Source organism: Acanthopagrus latus, chromosome 17 (assembly GCF_904848185.1).
Source record: "Acanthopagrus latus isolate v.2019 chromosome 17, fAcaLat1.1, whole genome shotgun sequence".
NCBI lineage: Eukaryota > Metazoa > Chordata > Actinopteri > Spariformes > Sparidae > Acanthopagrus > Acanthopagrus latus.
The window spans coordinates 26,245,223-26,263,747 of record NC_051055.1 but is presented as its reverse complement, the minus strand read 5'-3'; the positions used below and the strand labels follow the sequence as shown (position 1 = coordinate 26,263,747).

Below are 18,525 nucleotides of genomic sequence, written 5' to 3'. Positions count from 1 at the left end.
CCTGTGTGTGTTTTTTTTATTTAGCACTGCTCATGACGTAGGCTTTACATCATCCTAGATGACCTCACCCGGGCTGTGATGCCGCCCCGGCTATTTTGTCAACTCCAAAGCACCTGTCACTCTGGACACTGGCGCACTCATAGGCTACATGGACTAAACCCCCCTGGCCCTTATTTATCTGCAGCCAATTGGCAAGCGAGTGTCTTGTACTCTGTTGTTCTCATTTGGTGTTTACTCTACTGGGGAGCGTCAGTCAAAGACTCTCAGCGTGACCATTGGTGCTCATACATGTCAGTAAAACACACTCCTCTCTCTGATTGGTTGCTCCGTCGCGGGGGGCGGGTCTTGTCCTTCGGTTGACGTTGTTGTTGTAAGTGGTGGAGAGAAATTACTTTGTCGCTGGTGGTCCGGTTTGGGATTTTACGCTTAGTTCCACCTATGAAGATGCTAAAAAGTTAGGAATTGTTGGTCTTGGAGACGTTTGTGATACCCAGAAGCTGTTACTTGCAGGGAAACTAAATGGGACGATGAGAAAAACATCTGCGAGGCCGCTGAAGGTAAGCAGTAAAGGGATACTCTAGCTACTAGCATCAACGTTAGCCAGCCGTTAGCTGCTGATTAGCCAGGCTTGAAGTAGCCACTTGCTAGCCAAACGTTACGGTTCGGTGTACTTATTGAAAAATGAAAAACACTTATTTGTAACGAGCACCCATGCACGAGTATTGCATTCCTCCCAACGGGGTGAATAAATAGTGTATTACGTAAATAATAAAGTTATTGGGTCTGAGTGCAAACGGTGATGAACCCCATGCTTTTGAACGCATCAAATGCGTTTATGTAAGCATGTGTATTGTTCGTTGATATTTTGTTACAAAGAATAGTCGTAGCCATAACAGCTGGCTCGGAGTCAAACATCTAGGACAAGCCATCGTCAGAAGCATTGATTTTCACGCATTTGTCTTGGCAAGCAGGTTGTTTCAAGTGCAATTGGTATGCTTACCATTACATTAGCTGTGTGAGCTGTCAGTCATAGCTGTGCGGTTTAAACATTTCATTTTAAAGTTGTGCTCAATGGGAGATTATGCTTGTATTCGCCCTCCCATATCTGGTATGTGTGTGTTTTTCTGCCTTTTAGATGTAACTTCTGCTCTGTCAGCTAGCTTTCAAAGAGCTGGGCAGTCACGATCCAGATAATCTGAGCCCGGTTTTATATTTAAGGTGCATGTGTGATGTAACATTTACTTAAAGCACCAGCTCAGAGGGAAACTGTGAGAGTTAACTTTCCTCACTCGCTCAGGTGTATTTCCTAACATCTCACGAAAACGACTTGTTTCTGTGAGTCGAGCAGTGAGAGGCATTTCATCCCAAACCTGCCTGCCAGATAAGTGTGACAAAAGCCTGAGCCTCAGTGTCGTTGGGTTCAGTTCTCTCCGTCCTTGTTGGGTAATTTGCCGTCATTTCCAACATCACCACGATGAAAGAGGGTTGCATTACACTTTGCCTTGAATTATTCAGGTTCTCCGTGTTTGTGGGCTCTTTTGTTTTGCAGGGACAACCGGGTCAGACTGTGAAAAGTATGTTAGAAGCACAAGGTCTTTGCTTCTCTTGATCTACAGGGACTGTTTATGTTGTTAGAAAGCCATATCCTGTCGGAAACACACCCAGCAGAAAGTAGAAACCCCATCTTACAAGGTTGATGGAATTTCAAGAAGCTGCATCAGATAGCAAATACATCCAGCAGTCCCACCTGTACTCTAAGCTTCTTCTAGCTGTGCAGGGAGATGTTTATAATGCATAACACACAAGACTGTCTGACAGCTAGAAAGAAGGTTGTTGATCACTATCAGAGAGGAAGGTTAGAAAGAACGACCGGCTTCATGCAATCAGCCATGTGTTTATTTGGACTGGGATGAAATATCTATACAGCAAGATATTATATTGCTTCCTCTTCTGATACAATTGTTGATACACTCCCGTTCTACACTGTAGATGTTTTTATTAAAACATACTTTATAACTCCTTGTGGTGTAAACTTAGTGAGCCACAGTTTTGTCCTTCCTTTAAACATTTAAAGTCCAGAACTGTTCTGCTTCCTAAAACTTAATGGCTATTTTACTTTGCAATGGTGGCAAGTTGCAGACTCTTTGTGATAAAAGGGGCACTAAGTTAAGACTCCATGCACTTTTTATATATGTGTTTTTTCATTTCAGTTCATGTCATATTTTATAAAACTGACACCATAATGCAGGGAAAAAACACATAACTCCTGCACTTTGGCTTCTAAAGGGTATTTTGCATTCCTCAATCAGACATCATGATGTATCATTTGGTGATTGTCTGATTAAAGAATCGCTGCATTATCTTGATACTATCATTATCATGGGCAGCATATCCTGAAACATATCATGAGTTACTCTGTTATTCCTACTGAGGGTTGCAACCATATGAGAATTTCATAGAACAATAATAATCTTGAAATTATCACGGTTTCACAGTGTACACTATTACACAAATACTGTTGCTATCATCATCAAACACATGTTTTATTTGGATTGGGAAAAAAAATAAATATTATAATTTAACGCAATTTCTGATCAAACATGAAACTAGATATAAATTTGAAATATGTGTATTGTAACAAATATCATGTATAGAAAATGTACATGTTACAATAACTGAGTTTTTAACCACATTATATATTGAAACATTATATTGCTGCAACCCTTTTCCCAATCCTAGTGTTGCATTATTGTATATCTTTGGATGATGAATCTGTTGAAGTTGCAGTTGTGGGATCCACCATGCACTGTGACTCGAAGATGAAAAAGATTGTCAAACCCTGGTGCACTCTGCGAGGGCGTGTGAGGTTGCACCGTCAGGCTTCATTGTGCACGTCCTCAACACTTCAAGGAACATATTGATGCGTACAGCAGCACATAGAGCACCCGGGGCAAGCATTTTGAGTTTGGGTGTAGCGTCCTTCCCTGTGCAATTGAGATTCCAAACTGGCAGAGTATAAGAGGAAAAATATCATGAGATAAGTTCTATTACCACTCAACACGGCAGAGACACAGTTTAGCGTCTTTGCAAGTAATTACACAATGAGAGCCAGTTTATCAATGCTTGAATGGCTCTACCGGTCAATGCACAAAACAGCCAGTGGATAAATCCACTCACAACCTGCCCCCAGTGGTACAGAACAAGGCAGAATATGAGTCATTTGAGTTTGATTTTCTTTCTTTGAACCATTTGAGTTTTGTTGATCCAAAATGAAAAATGTGTGGCTTGCAGTTTGCGAGCTTATCATACATGCAGAGATCTCCCACAGTATTCAAATGAGCTGCGGTAAGCATTTCACTGTAGCCTCATTTGAAAACGATACAGAGGAGATGACACGGATGGTGAGAATGGAAATGTTTTCACTGTTACGTTAAATGATCAGTAAAGTGTAGACACTTGTAATGTCTGTGGTAAAAGAGCTATTATATTAAAGCTGCAGGACCTGGTGGCAGTGCTGTATTCCAGTTTTGCCGTGACACATAGCATAAGCATAGCATAAGATTACACAATTGAGGGTAGAGCAGTAAAGAACAAGTATGAGTCTCAGTTTATAGTGTTACAGAGCAAGTAGTTAGTTTAACTTGTTTGTCTTTCTGGTGGGAAACTTACTCTGGAGGAGTACCTCTCTCAGAGGTTTCATGTTACTATCTTAACTATCTTTCATATCCTTAATGTCTTTCACATGGACCGTACTTACTGTTTTTGCTCTGGACGGCTGTGGCTGTTATGACTGCCATGGTGAATATAGAGTTACACAGGGTAACCATGCCGCTTGAGTAACCCAGAGGGTATGAAAATTTAAATTTGTCTCTCGCTGGGCTCCCCCAAACAGCTGTTCACTAAGTGTGTGTATGTGTGCGTGTGTGCATCAGGGCTCCAGTGTCGATTTCAGAGCCGAGCCCATTTGGCCGTGGAGGTATTCCCATAGGATCTCTCGGACACAGTCAGATTAATAAGTAAGTAGATGAGTGCTTCTTCGGGTTAGTGGGACAAACACACGACTTTTGTGTCAAGTGTACATCTTCCGCTCAATTTTGCAGCTGAGAGGGCAATAAAGCAAGAAGTAAGCCCAGCACCTGCTTCTTTTAGTACAGTTTGCAGCTTCACTTGATGTCAGGATTTAGAAATTACGTATCATAAATCTCATATCCGTACAGCATCTGTCTTCTTATCTCTACGTAGCTCTGTTTTAAAAAAGACAGGAACAGATGTGACACGAAAGAGAAAACTACCTTCAGCCCCACGCTGCCACAGTGAGACGGGGATCAATAGGTGGCTTGTCTCCGAGAGGCTGCTGTGTCCAGACAGCAACTCATAAAACTCTTTGGAGCCCCACCCTCCCCAGCATGGCTGGTTGCCTGCCAGTCTTGTGACACAGCAGCCAGCCAGTGCCCAGGGCTGTTTGTGTCAGGGTGGAGGGACCTAGAACTGAGGTATCTACCTGGGTGCCAGCAGCTGCTTGACTGTGAACAGCATGCTGTGGACAGTGTGCCTTCACTGAATGCACTGGGATTATATTTAGATAACTCACAGAGTTGTTATACAAGAGAAGTGACTGTAAAGTAGGGTAGAGCGGCTATATGAGTGAAGATATAGCCTTATTTACCAGCCGAGCAGCCATAATCCCATACAGCATGAGATGCCACTCCCTCAAGAGAAGCCATGGTAATGAGAGCTCGCTGTATCAGTTACTTTATGCTCTGCACCTTTTCCTCATCTATGTACTGCACAGGGTGGGGAATTAATGATTATACTTGCCGCCAGCATAGTTTTCTCTGCCCTGACAGAAATGTTGGCACATCTTGTCATACAGCTGTTAATGTAACATTCTGCGTCTTCAGTTGTAAAGTCGGTAACTTATTGTGCTTAAATGGATATGTTTATCGTCGTTTGTGTCTGTCAAATCCTTGCTCGTGACCACTGTTTGTGAAACACTGTCACGAATATGAAGAGTCTTTAACATTATGTTAGATAATATTGCCAGTTTGATCAATACATCTGAAGTAGGAGCAATAGGGGATTCACCTCAAATATTATCACAATGTTGCGATGTAGATTGTGGACAAAAATGTTTTTAGCGATAAGATGGAGTGAAGCAAAATGTCCTTGGTTTGTGCTGTTGGCTCTCTGTTAGATGTGTGTTTACATCACTTTATATGTTGCTATTTTTTTAGGGGAGCAGTGTTACTTTCACTTTGCTTGTTGCTACTGTATGTGGTCATACAGTTATTAATGTGGCACATTGTTATCACATATTATCATGAATGATAAGGCGTGGCACATGCCTAACCTGCAGATGATTTGGCTTCTTTGGATGTTTGTTAGTTTGTAACATGCTGCTTTGAAAATGTGCTGTTTGCAGAACCCCTGTTATAGCTGTCACATTAATTGGATCCAACCTAAGATGGCCAGATTTTTTTTCAATAAGAAAGGAAAACTACAGGAAACAACTGGCAGCGATGACTGAGAACCGTCATCAGCAACTGGCAGCTGGTGGATTTATTAGTTAACAGAGGCTTCAGTGGAGGGTTAGGTTGTATTGGTGCCTGTCAAAGGCTATAGCTGGTGAGTATATGAACGGTACCAACCCAAATCTGCAAACATTTGTTAAGGGTGTCACTTCAAAGCCTTATAGCAGGTTAATGATGCCATGTGGATGCCATTTGAGCTTGTGGGCCAAAGTGTAGTGTCCTGTGTGGACTAGAAGACATCCGTCCATTCCCTCCCGCCCTGCCCTGTTGATCCAGGACAGCAGGAGTAATCCCACACACAGCCCTGATGAGGAGCCTGTCACCCAGGATGACATCACACAGGGAGTGACGTGAAGTCGCCCTGCTGTGTACAGGGCCTGGCCTGCAGCACGTGGGGATTCACATGAGCATTAGTGCCGCCCGCCTGCAGAGGCGGGTGCTTGTTCAGCCACTGGCTTTAGATCTAGCAGGGCTTGGTTGGCTTCACATTCAGGCTGATTTAGCAGGGGTAAATCTTGAACATTTGAATTAGTCCCATTTTGCAGCAAGGTCCTTGTGAATCGTAGCTCCATTTTGTTTCTAATATTCAAGCCTTTTCTATCTGGCTGCAGTCTTATTTTTTTGCAGGAGAGGAGCAGATGAAGTTTATTCTAAAACAGAACAGCGTGAGGTTCAAATTAGTGTCTAAGAAATGTCTCATATTCCTCAAGGGTTAATATGCAAATGAAAGCAGTAGTCATCTCGCTTGCCTTCTAAATGTGAATTATGTAATAACCAGCACATTGTTTGTACACCAAGCAAAAGGGATATTTTGGCATCATTGCCAACCCAGAGACATTTCTTGTTGCTGGTGTACGAGAACATTGTGAGAGGTTAGGGGGTTTTTTTTTGCTTGTGTCCTTTTTCAGGCTTACACAACTTTGACACAGAAGTACTTCAATATAGTGTTTTTGTGTGTATGTGATATAAATGTTCTTACAACATAGGCTGCATGACATCATAAAAAAATAATGTTGTGATTATTTTGACGTATTACAACTGATTGATTCATGATGAGTGGTCTTGATCATTTTTCTACCTACTCAAAACTACTAAAATCCTGATGAGTTGACATTTGTCGGGCTATGCACCAAACAAACACCTTTTTCTTACATCTTGCAAACAAGAATTGTAGCACTATAGTACTTAATATAAATCTGTTTTGTCACACATTTGACCTTTTTATCAAAAAATTGTAGCCTCAGCGATATAGCTATTGCACTTGGGCATATTGTTAACATTTCCATTTATTTAGCAGCCTGACTGCATATCAGAGCTTTCCAGAACTGAACTGAATTTTTATTTCTGAACCCTTCAAAAAAGAAAAAAAAAAATCACCTCCATAGATGGTTTTAAGCGTCTGGCTTTAATGTAACACTAAACTGTTTGACATGTGTGACCCTAGTGGGAATCCTGTGTTATTTTTAGAAAACACATTTTAATTATTTTAATCATCTTACTTAGTATTGTAGAGTCATAGCATATTTTGTGATTCACTGTTGAGCTTCCCTAGTCTTTGCTAATAAAAATGTGGGCAGTGTTCTGATGGATGCAGAGGCTTGTGTTTCTTCACAAAGGCTAAAAATCGATAAAGAGTTCGCCTGGGTTGAATGAGGACTTCTCACCCACAGAGTCTGGAGTTTAGGTTGGCAGCTTTCTAGAATACTGAAACCAGTGCATAATGTTCACCAAGTAAAACAGTTCATCCATCCACATCCCTGCTGCTGTCATCCAGAGGCAGAACTTGGTTTGCAGTACACAGTCTGCAGCAGTCAGCCTGAATGTGTTGAGTTTCTTTTTGTGCACATCATCTCAAAAACAGCAATGCATTGATGGCAGATTAGCTTCCACTTCCCTCACTCGCTGTGAGGATCAGATATCCTCATTACATTTTCTGCTGTTTCAGGTGTTCACCACACTGACACTGTGCACAATGTAATGCGGTCTCTGTGTGGAATGTGGGAATGCCACTTGCGGTCCCCTATAGCTCTCTCCACAGTAGCCCGCTTCATGTGGCTGTTAATTAGCACTCCTTGACTGGTGATTACTGGGCCTGACTGCAGTGACATGCCCCGGGCACAGACTATGAACCTCAGAGGCTGACTTTAATAGGCTGCCTAATAAACCACTGCGACAGATAGACGGAAAGGAAGAAAATAAGGCTAAGATTTACAGCAAGTGATGGACGATGTGGATTCTTACTGTGGGCTATCTTAAGCTGAATCGTAAGGACTACAGACGAGAAATCCCACAACTTCCCTCAAATGAGACACATCCTGTTTAAGAGGAAAACATGTAAATAGGCTGCTTTATTTTTTCAACAAAAGCTTCTTGCCATTTTGAGAAATAGACTTTGGTTGATGGGATAATGTTTTGTCCTGTTGTTGAATTCTCCAAAAAAATTTTTGTCCTTTTTAAAAAATGAATCCTTTCATTCCAGGCAGCGACATGCCGTACAGTATTAAAGCAACTTGGTGAATTTGGAGATCTCTACTGCATGCGCTGCTACACGATGACATCAGCTCTCAGACACTTGATAAACACTTGCTGCTCAGAATACTGCCCATTTCAGTTGGCTGGACTCGGCTGTTATTACTTTGCTCCAGTGAATATCAGCAAGAGTCCAAATTAGGCTGAAAGGAACCACTATGAAGCATCTATTGTGTTGTCCATGGACTTGGAGACCTTTTGTCTGAAGCCATGTCCTATTTCCTGAACCAGATTTACACCTTGTCACCTGAATGGTCACCACACTGGAAGATGTGTGTCTGTCAGCTTAGTCCTCACTTGAACCCATCCTGCGTGTAAAAGGGTACCCGCCCACCCAGCTCTGCCAGTGCTCAGAATGGTGTGGCCTCCAGGATGTCAGTGTCTTTATGCTCATTAAATTAGTCTTAAATTGGGTGGGTACTTGGACATCAAGCTTCAAGAGAGCAGTTGATGTCACCAACATATGATCATCTTAAATTAAGACATTAAGCATTTACCGGGGCGTTTCGTCCCTGACAGTGTTTAAATGTTTGTTGTCGGCTGCTTTTGAACTCAGCACAGAGCAGTTTCTTTGTTTAAACTGTGATTATGAACATTATTTTTAGACTATGTGAAACAGGATGTTGCTCTAATTCCAGCAACTCAGAGATTAGGTGGTAAGTCTCTGTTTTCATCGGTGTTGTAGTTGTTCTTACACAGTTGCTATTACTCAAATTTAGATATGGATAAGGATAAATCTAAGGGGAGGCAGTCTAGTATCTTAAGGAAATTAAGAGGCTGATTATTAGATCAAGGAGTTTGCTAGCTGATAGTTGTAACCAGTAAATTAAAAATAATTAAAATCTTAAGAAATTAGAATAACCAGTGACAGAATCCAACTAAATAAAGTTTACTCAGATACAATTTGAGGTATTTCTACTTTACTTGAGTATTTCCTAGTATTTTCTTCTACTTCATACTTTTACTCAACTACATTCATTTGATAATTTTGGTTAGTAGTTACCAGACAAGTGAATCAAAGCATTTCATCCAATTTCAAAGTTCCAAGTCATTTAGCACAATCTGTCTGTTATTAATAATTTTGGCCAACTTATCTGACCTGTTCAGACATGACAGAGACTTGAAGGTGTATTATAATCAGTATTTATTTGTAAATGTAATCAAACAAAAACTTTATTTAAGCCTATTTACTTCTTAGTTTCCTCTCAATCAAAACAATATTTCCTCTCCATGTCTTTCAAACAGTGAAATACTGACGGAAAAGACGAGTCATGCCAAACCACAAGTCTTTAACTTCCAAGTGTAGGCCGATAATCAGCCTGTCTCTATCCTGAACGGTATTTTAAATGGATCTAAACCACTGTGAATGTCTTTCTTTCTTATTCCTCGTGTTGCATGTGTTCTCTGAACTATTTTTAGATCAGATGAACTTTATTCAGTTGCAGTGGCTCGGTTATAAAGTTCAGAGCCACTGCAATCTGAGGTTAACACATCTTGTGGCTCGATACACTCCAAACAATAAAGCCGTGCTCAAGTTCATGATGTGTAAGTAGATCTTTGTTCTCCCCACCTTATTTTGCCTTGAGCTCTAATGGAGAAAAAAAGGCTGGTTGCTCAGTTCACATGGATCAGGTTTGGATGTGTCTGAGCCAGCATGCGCGATAGGGAGGCCGGGAGAGGGAAGTCAGACCTGGCAAATTTTTGTGTGATGACTGGACAGCTTTTGGACTGGACCAGCTCGAGTGGCATGGCCTCTGAGAGGGCAGGCGCGGTGTGGAATCTCTGACATCAGCTGTGTGTGCATTCGGGCTGGTGTTGTCTTACGCATTACACACACAGACGCCCACAGCTGGTGGTCAAGGCTTCATCAGGGTTGGAATGTGCATGCTACATGTTTTACACTGCAAAAATATTAACTGTGAGCTTGATAATCACATACTTCAGGAATTTTCTGAAGTTTTGATGTCCTTGTAGGGAAGCTAATCTTTCCCTATGTTTTCGTATTTTGAATCCCCCATTTGTTTGTGAGTTCTTGATAAAAGCTTGACATTTCTTACAGTGTAGGCCGAGACAAGTGGTGAAAGATAATTGATACCCTTATTTGGGAAGATGATGACCAGGTCCTTTCTGGTCACATCGGCTCCACTAAAGACAAAAGCTTTTGTTGAGTCACATAAAGAAGCATTTCTTCAGCTAATGGACTTGAATTGGTCCACTGGTTCTTATAATTCACATGTCAACAATCGCTCTGTGGACGTTCTGCTTTGCTGCAGTTCAGTGGATTTTATTGGTTTTTCTCCGATGACCGTATTACTGGTTTATTTCCTTTTGTCCAGGGAAGTGGTCACACTCCAATTTACTGTATTGATTTCTGAGATGCAAACCAATAGGAACTGGAAACATCAGTCCCCTCCCTCGGTCCCATCTGCTCGGCTGAGTAGGTGAATTAGTGAGGCAGCAGTTTACAAGCAGAACATGAGGTAATGGCTAGCAATGACAAGCTAACAGAATCTGTGTTCGTGTTGTTGGCCTTCCTTTTATTACTTAAAGGTGAACCTTTTGTCCAAGGATGGGAAATATATTTGTATTGGGTTGTTTTTGTGATATGTGACTACATATTATTTTAGATTTTGGATTTTATTTTATTGTGATATGTCATAGATGTTGTAATTTTCTGGTTTAAGGTAAAGTGATTATTTTCTGATGATTATGTATCATAAAAAATGTGTTTTGTCGCAATATTGGTATGAGGTATTTGGTCAAAAATATTGTGATATTTGATTTTGTTGCTGAGTCTTTGCATTTATTACGTGTTTTTTAGGAGATTTTAAATTTTTTTATATATATACGCTGTCATGATTGTATAGAAATGTGAGACACCTGACTATTATTATTTTTTTTTTTTTTTAAGGACATATCATCTCGCCGTACTAAAGTCGTTCTCCTCCATGAAAAAATGTATTTGTTAAAAGAGCTTATATAAATGGGTTTATTATAACTTTGAGAAAGGTGGAAGAGCATCACTCACTTTGCTGCTAAACCCTTTGTCTTCAGTGGTCTTATACACTCATGGTATTTACAGCTCACTGGTTATCATGTGCTTTAGCATAATGCAGGCCTTTGGAAATTAATGTGCGTACATTGAAATGTTAATATAATGCGTCCAGTTGCCCTTGAAGACAACTGATGCTGCGGAAAATTACTATATAGTTTGAGATACCCTCTGCCTTTTCTTCACAGGCAGAGCAATTCTTCTATGCTGTAATGGGTGTTTTCATCTGTGTTATTTTGTCAACACAACTGAAGCATTGCCCAGCCCTATAGAATAATATAATGCTGTACCAAGCAAGGATTTTGCCCTGTTGTGCATTTCCTTTTCCAAGGCTATAGGGTCTCCAGATAAGCCCTTTCTTTCTGTAAACCCTGTGCTTTCAATGCATCCTTTGGCAGAGGTTCACTCTGCATAGTACATGTGCAGCAGAGCCATTGTACTGCTCTGTTCAGCTGAGAGAAACTTTGGAAGAACTGGGTAAAGGGCTTGGTGTTCCTCCATTCCTCAGCCAGGCAGCGATCAGCCTCCTTCCCAGCTGTAGCTCCCATGTTATATAATGAGTCAGTGTAGGCTGACTGGGCTCAGTCGGTAACCAGATTACAGCACTCCACTGATAAAGACAGCTGAAGGACAGCCATCTCGCCACACCTTTGTTTTTCTTCCTCTTCTGGTTTTCCTCAGTTTTGAAGTGTTTGCTGTGATTGATTGTTGGCAGCTAACCCAGCCCTATTTCCAAAACATTTTAACTCACACCTCACTGAGGACGGCAGTGAACAAGGAAGCGTTTGCTCTGAACCTACAACATTTTCAATGTGTCTGTGGATTTAAGGGAAATAAGCTACACCTGTCAGAGACTTTTAGAGCATGTACCTAGACTGACAACTCTGATAGCATAAGCATACGTTAATTATGTCCAATTCTGAGTACTGAAACCTGGGATTAAACATGTCTTGAAATTCAAACCTTACTGGTTCCATTTGGTATTGGAGAAATTGAGAAAAGACATTTCATATCTATCTATCTATCTATCTATCTATCTATCTATCTATCTATCTATCTATCTATCTATCTATCTATCTATCTGTCTCTCTGTCTATCTATCTATCTATCTATCTATCTGTCTATCTATTTAAACATTATCTTGCACTTTTATCTCACTTACTTTACAGTAAGATTAAGACATTCGTCTGTGATGCATTTTCGCTATTCCCAATCCTGAAGAGGGATGTCTTTCTTTCTCTCATGCAAACACACACAGACAAACACAACCAAACCTGCTCTAGTAACAAACATGGAGAGAAGTAAACACTCAAAAATCTGGTTACGCATTGCCAGAGTTGATGCTGACACTCCTTGTGGCCACAAGTCTTTTGCATGTAAGGGTGGAAACACGAGCAATCTTTCTGAATAAAAGGCGAAGAAATACACAATTTTCCACTACCTAGTTTGTGCAGTAGCTCGCCATTCACCTCATGTATGTTATGATTGCTAGCAGGCAAGAGCCCAAAGAGAACTAGCTAAATTATACAAACATTATTGTCATAGACATTGCAGTTTATTTGTTCATTTGTATCATGTTGTGGTTACAGTAGTGATTTATTCAAATTAGCTGCAGTTGTTCCTAAAGCATTGCTAGCTCTGTTCTTGATTTGATTTTTCTCCTAAAAAAGGACACAAATAACTGATAAGATTACCATTAAAGTACCAGTATAGTTAAGAAACAGGGATTGACCAGAAGGGTTTTGTGGGGGGCCAATATGGACACCAATCATTGGTAATCAAGGGGACCAATACCCTATTTTAGAATCCAATTTACATTGGCAATACATTTAAAATCTTGGTTTCAAAACTTATATCTGAAACTTAAGTTACAAGTTACTTTGCAGATTTTGATTATTTAGTGTTGATGAGTTATGACTTGTGACATGTAACTAATCAGATGGTGTTGTGGACAAAAAAAAAGGATGTTCCCTCAGAGACACTTTTTTAATTTATGTAATTTACTGGCAAACAGTAAATAAAGCAGTGTGACAAAGATGCGTATGAAGCAGGACATTTTGATTTTTACATTCTTTGTGACTGGAGACACTGTTTCTGAAACAATATATCTGTAGTTAATGTGGTTGAAAAAGTGGCCTTGATCTAGCCGTCAGTGCTCATTGTTCTGTCCAAAGGTTTGAAAGTTTTGCTTTCTATCCCATCATCACTGTACACCAGAGATGGATCACTGGCCACACTTATCATTTCTGCTAGAACTCCCACCAGTCATGTTGCCCTCCCTTGTTTGCTGACTTAGTGTCCTTTATCTCATTATCTATTACTCATAACGTTTTTGCAAGGCTGAGAGGGTGTGTTTCATTCGCTGAGATCACAGGAAATGTGACGTGGTCATTCATTATGTCGTGACCATTAAAGGGAAACAGAACAACTCAGTCATCCTCGTTCAGTGACGTCTTGCCTCAAACTAGGCCGATGATAAAATAACCCTCAGGATTGGGTCATTGTTATGTGCCCATTCTGATGTAATGTACTCCTCCTGTTCTTTGACCTCAGCTTGTTTCCTTCTTAATTGTGAAGCAAAGCTCAAATTTCACACGAGGAGTTAACCTTAGTGAGCCAAGGGTGTTGAATCTTCCATTCCAGACATAACACACCATGACCCCCTTTCCCTTGTTCACAGAGACCTACTGTAGGTATACGCTTAGTTTAATAGGCATGTGGTGAAGCAGGTTGAGTGAAAGGCACAACCTGTGATCCACAGGTAAATAAAATTCTAACTCCTTACCTAAATTGGAACACGCTCCCATATGGATATATACAGAATATCCCATTTGCCTGTTTTACATCTGCCATGCCCATAAGTACAAGTCTGTTCTTCTCAGTTATTGACATACGAAATGCTCAGGTTCCGTCACAGTGAAACAGAACTTAGAGTGTTTTCAACTTCTGTAATATGATTCATTTCTGAGGGAAGCAGAATATGTGGTCGGAATTTGGTTACAAGTGGGATTTAAATCAAATCCAGACTTTATTGAATCACTCAAAAATGATTGCATTGCCTTGTGAGCACAGCGAGATACAGGGTGGTAGAGACACACAGAGCTATGGAAGGACCATCGACCTTCACCCACGCCTCTCCAGAATTAATAAATGAGACCTAAACCACATGCCATGTTAATGTGAACAAAGTATTTAAAGCCAAAACCATAAACACACCTCTGACTAAGATATTGCTCTTCCAACACTAGCCAGCAAGTTTGAGCTCATTGTGTAGCTGTTAGTGTGTGTGTTAACTGTTTTGATTCACTCACACCACTATGATAGTGTTGTTTTTGGCTGCAGCAGGCAGGTGTTTTCAGTGAAAAAGCTCCACTACACACTACCTGCCCAGCCCCGAACAGCAGACAGACACACTTAGCAACTAGTTGGTGAACATGAGGGGTCATTTAGCAGCCAAACAATCAGATGATTTCCCAAAGGAGTTCATGTAAATCATAACAGAGCAGAGAGAGAGAGAGAGAGAGTGAATATTAGACTTACTTTAATCATGTGTACACAAACACGACTCCAAATGGATGATGATGTTGCTCTCTATCTGCTGGATGTGCAAAAAAGTAACACTTTGATAGCAAGTTCACCATCTCACTGTGTGGTGATGATGACAGTGTTGTGTTCACATATACCCTGAGTTGGCAAAAGTACACACAGTCTATACTCAAGTAGAAGTACAAAAGCCTGATAATAATAATAATAAAGTATTGGCTCTGAAATGTACTCAGAGAATAAAAGTAAAAGAAGTATCCCTCTGAAGGACATTTCTACCGGCTATTTCTCTGCAAAGCTGACTGAACCTTGTGTAATATTAAGACTATTAAACTTAAAGGTAGAATCAGAGGGATTTATCTGAGCTGTTCGTAAAACGCACCAGAGAGATAGTTGATTGTTGAGTCTCATTTGCAGAACATCAGATTGTGGGTTGGTAAAGCATCCAGAGCACAGCAACAAACTGAGACAGTGAGAAAATTGAGGCAGAGGGCTGCAGGGTCTCTGCAGACACAACACACTAACACACCTTTTCTCCCCATTCCAGTTTCTCTCTGTCTGTTTCCGTCTTTTATGTTGTTTTGTCTCGATATGTCTGCCGTGCGTCATATGCACTGATAGGTTGAAATCGGTCTTGTGATGTTAGGATTGTGGCGTGCAGTGATGCAAAATAAAAATAATCAATTATTCCCCACAAATGAATTAAAACTGAAGAAACAAGCCTGTTTTGAAAATGTAAGGAAGTAGAAAGTAGAGTGCTTGTTATGAAATTTAGGGAGCAAAAGTAAAAAGTTGTAAAGTACTGAAACATCTACTTAAGTAACAGTATGAATTATTCATTGTGAATGAGTATGATCGACATTTGCTCCCTCGTCAAAAGACAAGATGTCTCACTCCTTAGCAACTTTGGTTATCACCTCTAGAAAACAATGTGTCTAATTCAAGATGTTATTAGGACTTTTTAATACACTATTTAACATCTTCTGGATGCAGTCTGATGACACTACTATTCCCTGTTTTCCAGTGCGTTCATGATGACAAAAGTGTAACACAAGAGAGAGAGTGTTTAAGAAAGTGGCATACACTTCACAAAAAGATTTTGGATGTTGTTGAATTAGAAGATATTTAAAGGATTCAGTTTATTGTATCACATATATTAATGGTAGGTTGCCACAGCTCGTCTTGTAAGGATACAGTTCTTGGTGTTCTCACAATTTGGGTCATGCCAAATTGAGTGGACCTTGCATGAGTAACCTACATAGTGTGAAGCATGACAAAGCATTTAGAGCAGCAGCAGCATCTCTTGCACACAGTAGGCTGGAGGCTTTGTCTTTGTTGTCTTGCCCTTTTTGTGTGTCGTACGTTTTATTGTTTGTTTCTCTCCTTGTGTTCGTTATCTTGGTTTGGCTGTGAGCAGTAGGTAAGGGCCTCACCCCTGGCCGATAACAACACAATGTACCAACACTGTGAAATGCTTTCTAGCTAACAACAGAGATGATAATGACAACAGCTTTAATTAATCACCCTTCATGAATATTGTGCTTGTTTGTCTTGGCTTCATGTAGGTTGATGTCACAGAACTGGCATTTGGTTTTTGATAAAGACGAATCAGACATGTGAACAGTGATTCAGATGTCTGGAAACAGACCAGCTTTTTTTTGCAGATCATGTCTAAAATTGTCTTGTTGGTGTTTCTGCTGCTTGGTTACATAGCTGTTTCACCATTTGGCCAGTGGCTTTTTACACATGTTTTTTTTATCACAAGTGTCTCCTTCTTCTTTTTTCTTCATCGTTAGGAAGTGATTGCCATTTTTAACTAAGTCCGCATGCTGTAGCTTGCACTTGTCTTTTTTTTTTTTGTCAGGTGAGAGAGTTGGGTTTGTTAAAGAGAATGCCAGTTCAGCTGCTCATTGATAAACAGTAGAAGATGTGTCTTTATCCAGCTGTTTTTCCTTGTGTGAATGAAGGTAACATCTAAAATGTGAGGGGAAGCCTTCCACAGGAAGAGCATAAAAATGCCCCCTTCATAAATGATCTAAAGGCGAGCAAAACAAACCTGTGTCCCTAGTCCCAGCAGTAAATTGACCCTCTCAGCCCACCGAGGGCTGACGCAGTGGGCTGTGGTGACCTCTCGGTCTCTCTCAGTGATCCAGGCCATTCTCCCAGCCCTCAGCTCAGCACCCACGTGTTGTCAGCAGCTCCTGTTACGTAAGCCCTCCTGCCAGACAAAAGCTCAGCCATCCCAGACACAAATCACTGACTGCCCCATGTTGGCAGCAGCACTGTTAATGTTAGCCAGTAATCCACACAAGGGTCTTTCTTGAATTTTTTTCTTTTCTTTTCTTTTTTTTTTCTAAATGAAAGATTTTGGTATCTCAATGTGTCCTTGCCATTAGTGAGCTTTGACATTGAACATCTGCTTTAATGTTAATTTATGAACTCTAGCCCCTATCAGTGTTGAGATTATGACATTTTCAGATGTAATATCCACCTTGTTAGTCGGGTTTGTCATTTGATGAATTGGATCAACCTGTAGCCTCCTGCACCTTTTACTGTTTTGAGTGTCTTTTAACTGTTTTATTGCTCTTAATGACTGTCAGTTCTGACATTTCCACCATAGCTCAAGTCTATCTCGTGTCTTTTGTTTTGTTTTGTAATTTAAAAAGAATACTGTCTGCCCACCTATAGTTGTCTGTCTGTCTGTCAGGGTTGTACACTTAATCTACAATATACACATTTTCTGATGATAGTGAAATGTGTGATAAAACAGCGTTATAGTGAAGTATTAAAGTGCTGCAAACTTGTGAGTTTAAAATAGTTTTCAATGCCGATAAAGATCCTTGGGATGATTTCTAATTATTACATTTTCGTTGATGATAGATTTTTCACTGCACTGCTGTCATTTTAGATAATTAAAGCTTTTATTAATCTGTTAAATATCCTGCCACTGTAGCAAAATCTTTGATAACCAGATTTGAGGGATAATGCTCACTCACTTTTTATTCCTATTAATCATACCACAATAAATAATAGTTACATTTTTTTATTACCATATTATGCAGCTCTTAATAGGAAAACAGGTTGTATCATTTTTACTTAAGAATTGATTTAATGCACTGTGGAGCGAGTAAGTAACACTAAGTATCTCCAAGCAAACACACCCTCAATTTTGTGTGACACTGGGTACTGCTAGCATGCTGAAGGGTAAAAGGCTCATGGTAGATCTGACCTAGGAGTTTATTTTCACCTTCGGTGAGATGTGTGAAGCCTTTCTGCTGTTTTTGATAATAATCCCTGTTACAGTTGTGACCACAGAGTGCTCACTGTGTTTTAATGTTTACACGGCTGCACACAGTGCCAAAGTGTTTTGTCTCCTCTCTTATACGTTTAAAAACTTAGAGGAGCAGAGCAGGACCAGAGTGGCTGAGTGGACTGGTTATATTACACGATTGGAATGATCAAGCAAAAATGTTGAACTTGAAGCAGATTGTGGAGGATTCCTCAGTGCTCAAGGCTCATTTACAATTCTTTTCTTATACTCCCTACGTCCCCTCCAATTTCCCTTGTAATGCAGCAACATTAGTCAGAGAACATTTTAACTGCCCTCATTTTTACTTTCATCTATTTATACAAAAGAAGTTTTACTAAAACTTGAATTAGATTTCTTTAAACTAATATATTCTAGTAATCTTTGCATCCCTGACCAAGACATGGCATAAACCTTCCTTGATAATGCCTGAACTCAATCAGACTTGATGTAATACCACTTCACTGTCCATATGAGATTGATTAAAACTATTTTTAAAAAAGATTCATGCTTTGATGATATAATAGTATAGGTCTTGTGGGACACAATCTGCAAGTATACTT

At 40.2% G+C, this 18,525-nt stretch overlaps 1 protein-coding gene across 5 annotated transcripts in view; it reads left to right on the top strand.

Annotated features, from left to right (window-relative positions):
• Positions 1-356: 356 nt before the first annotated feature.
• The window catches only part of otud7b (OTU deubiquitinase 7B), a 38,526-nt gene continuing 20,357 nt past the window's right edge, over positions 357-18,525 (top strand). For 4 of the 5 annotated variants that reach the window (XM_037074444.1, XM_037074443.1, XM_037074442.1 and 1 more), the window contains exon 1: positions 357-557. The gene's annotated coding sequence lies outside the window, so the exon portion shown is untranslated. Of the gene's footprint in view, positions 558-3,932; positions 4,017-18,525 lie in introns of all 5 variants that reach the window. The other variant, XM_037074441.1, reaches the window with a different exon arrangement.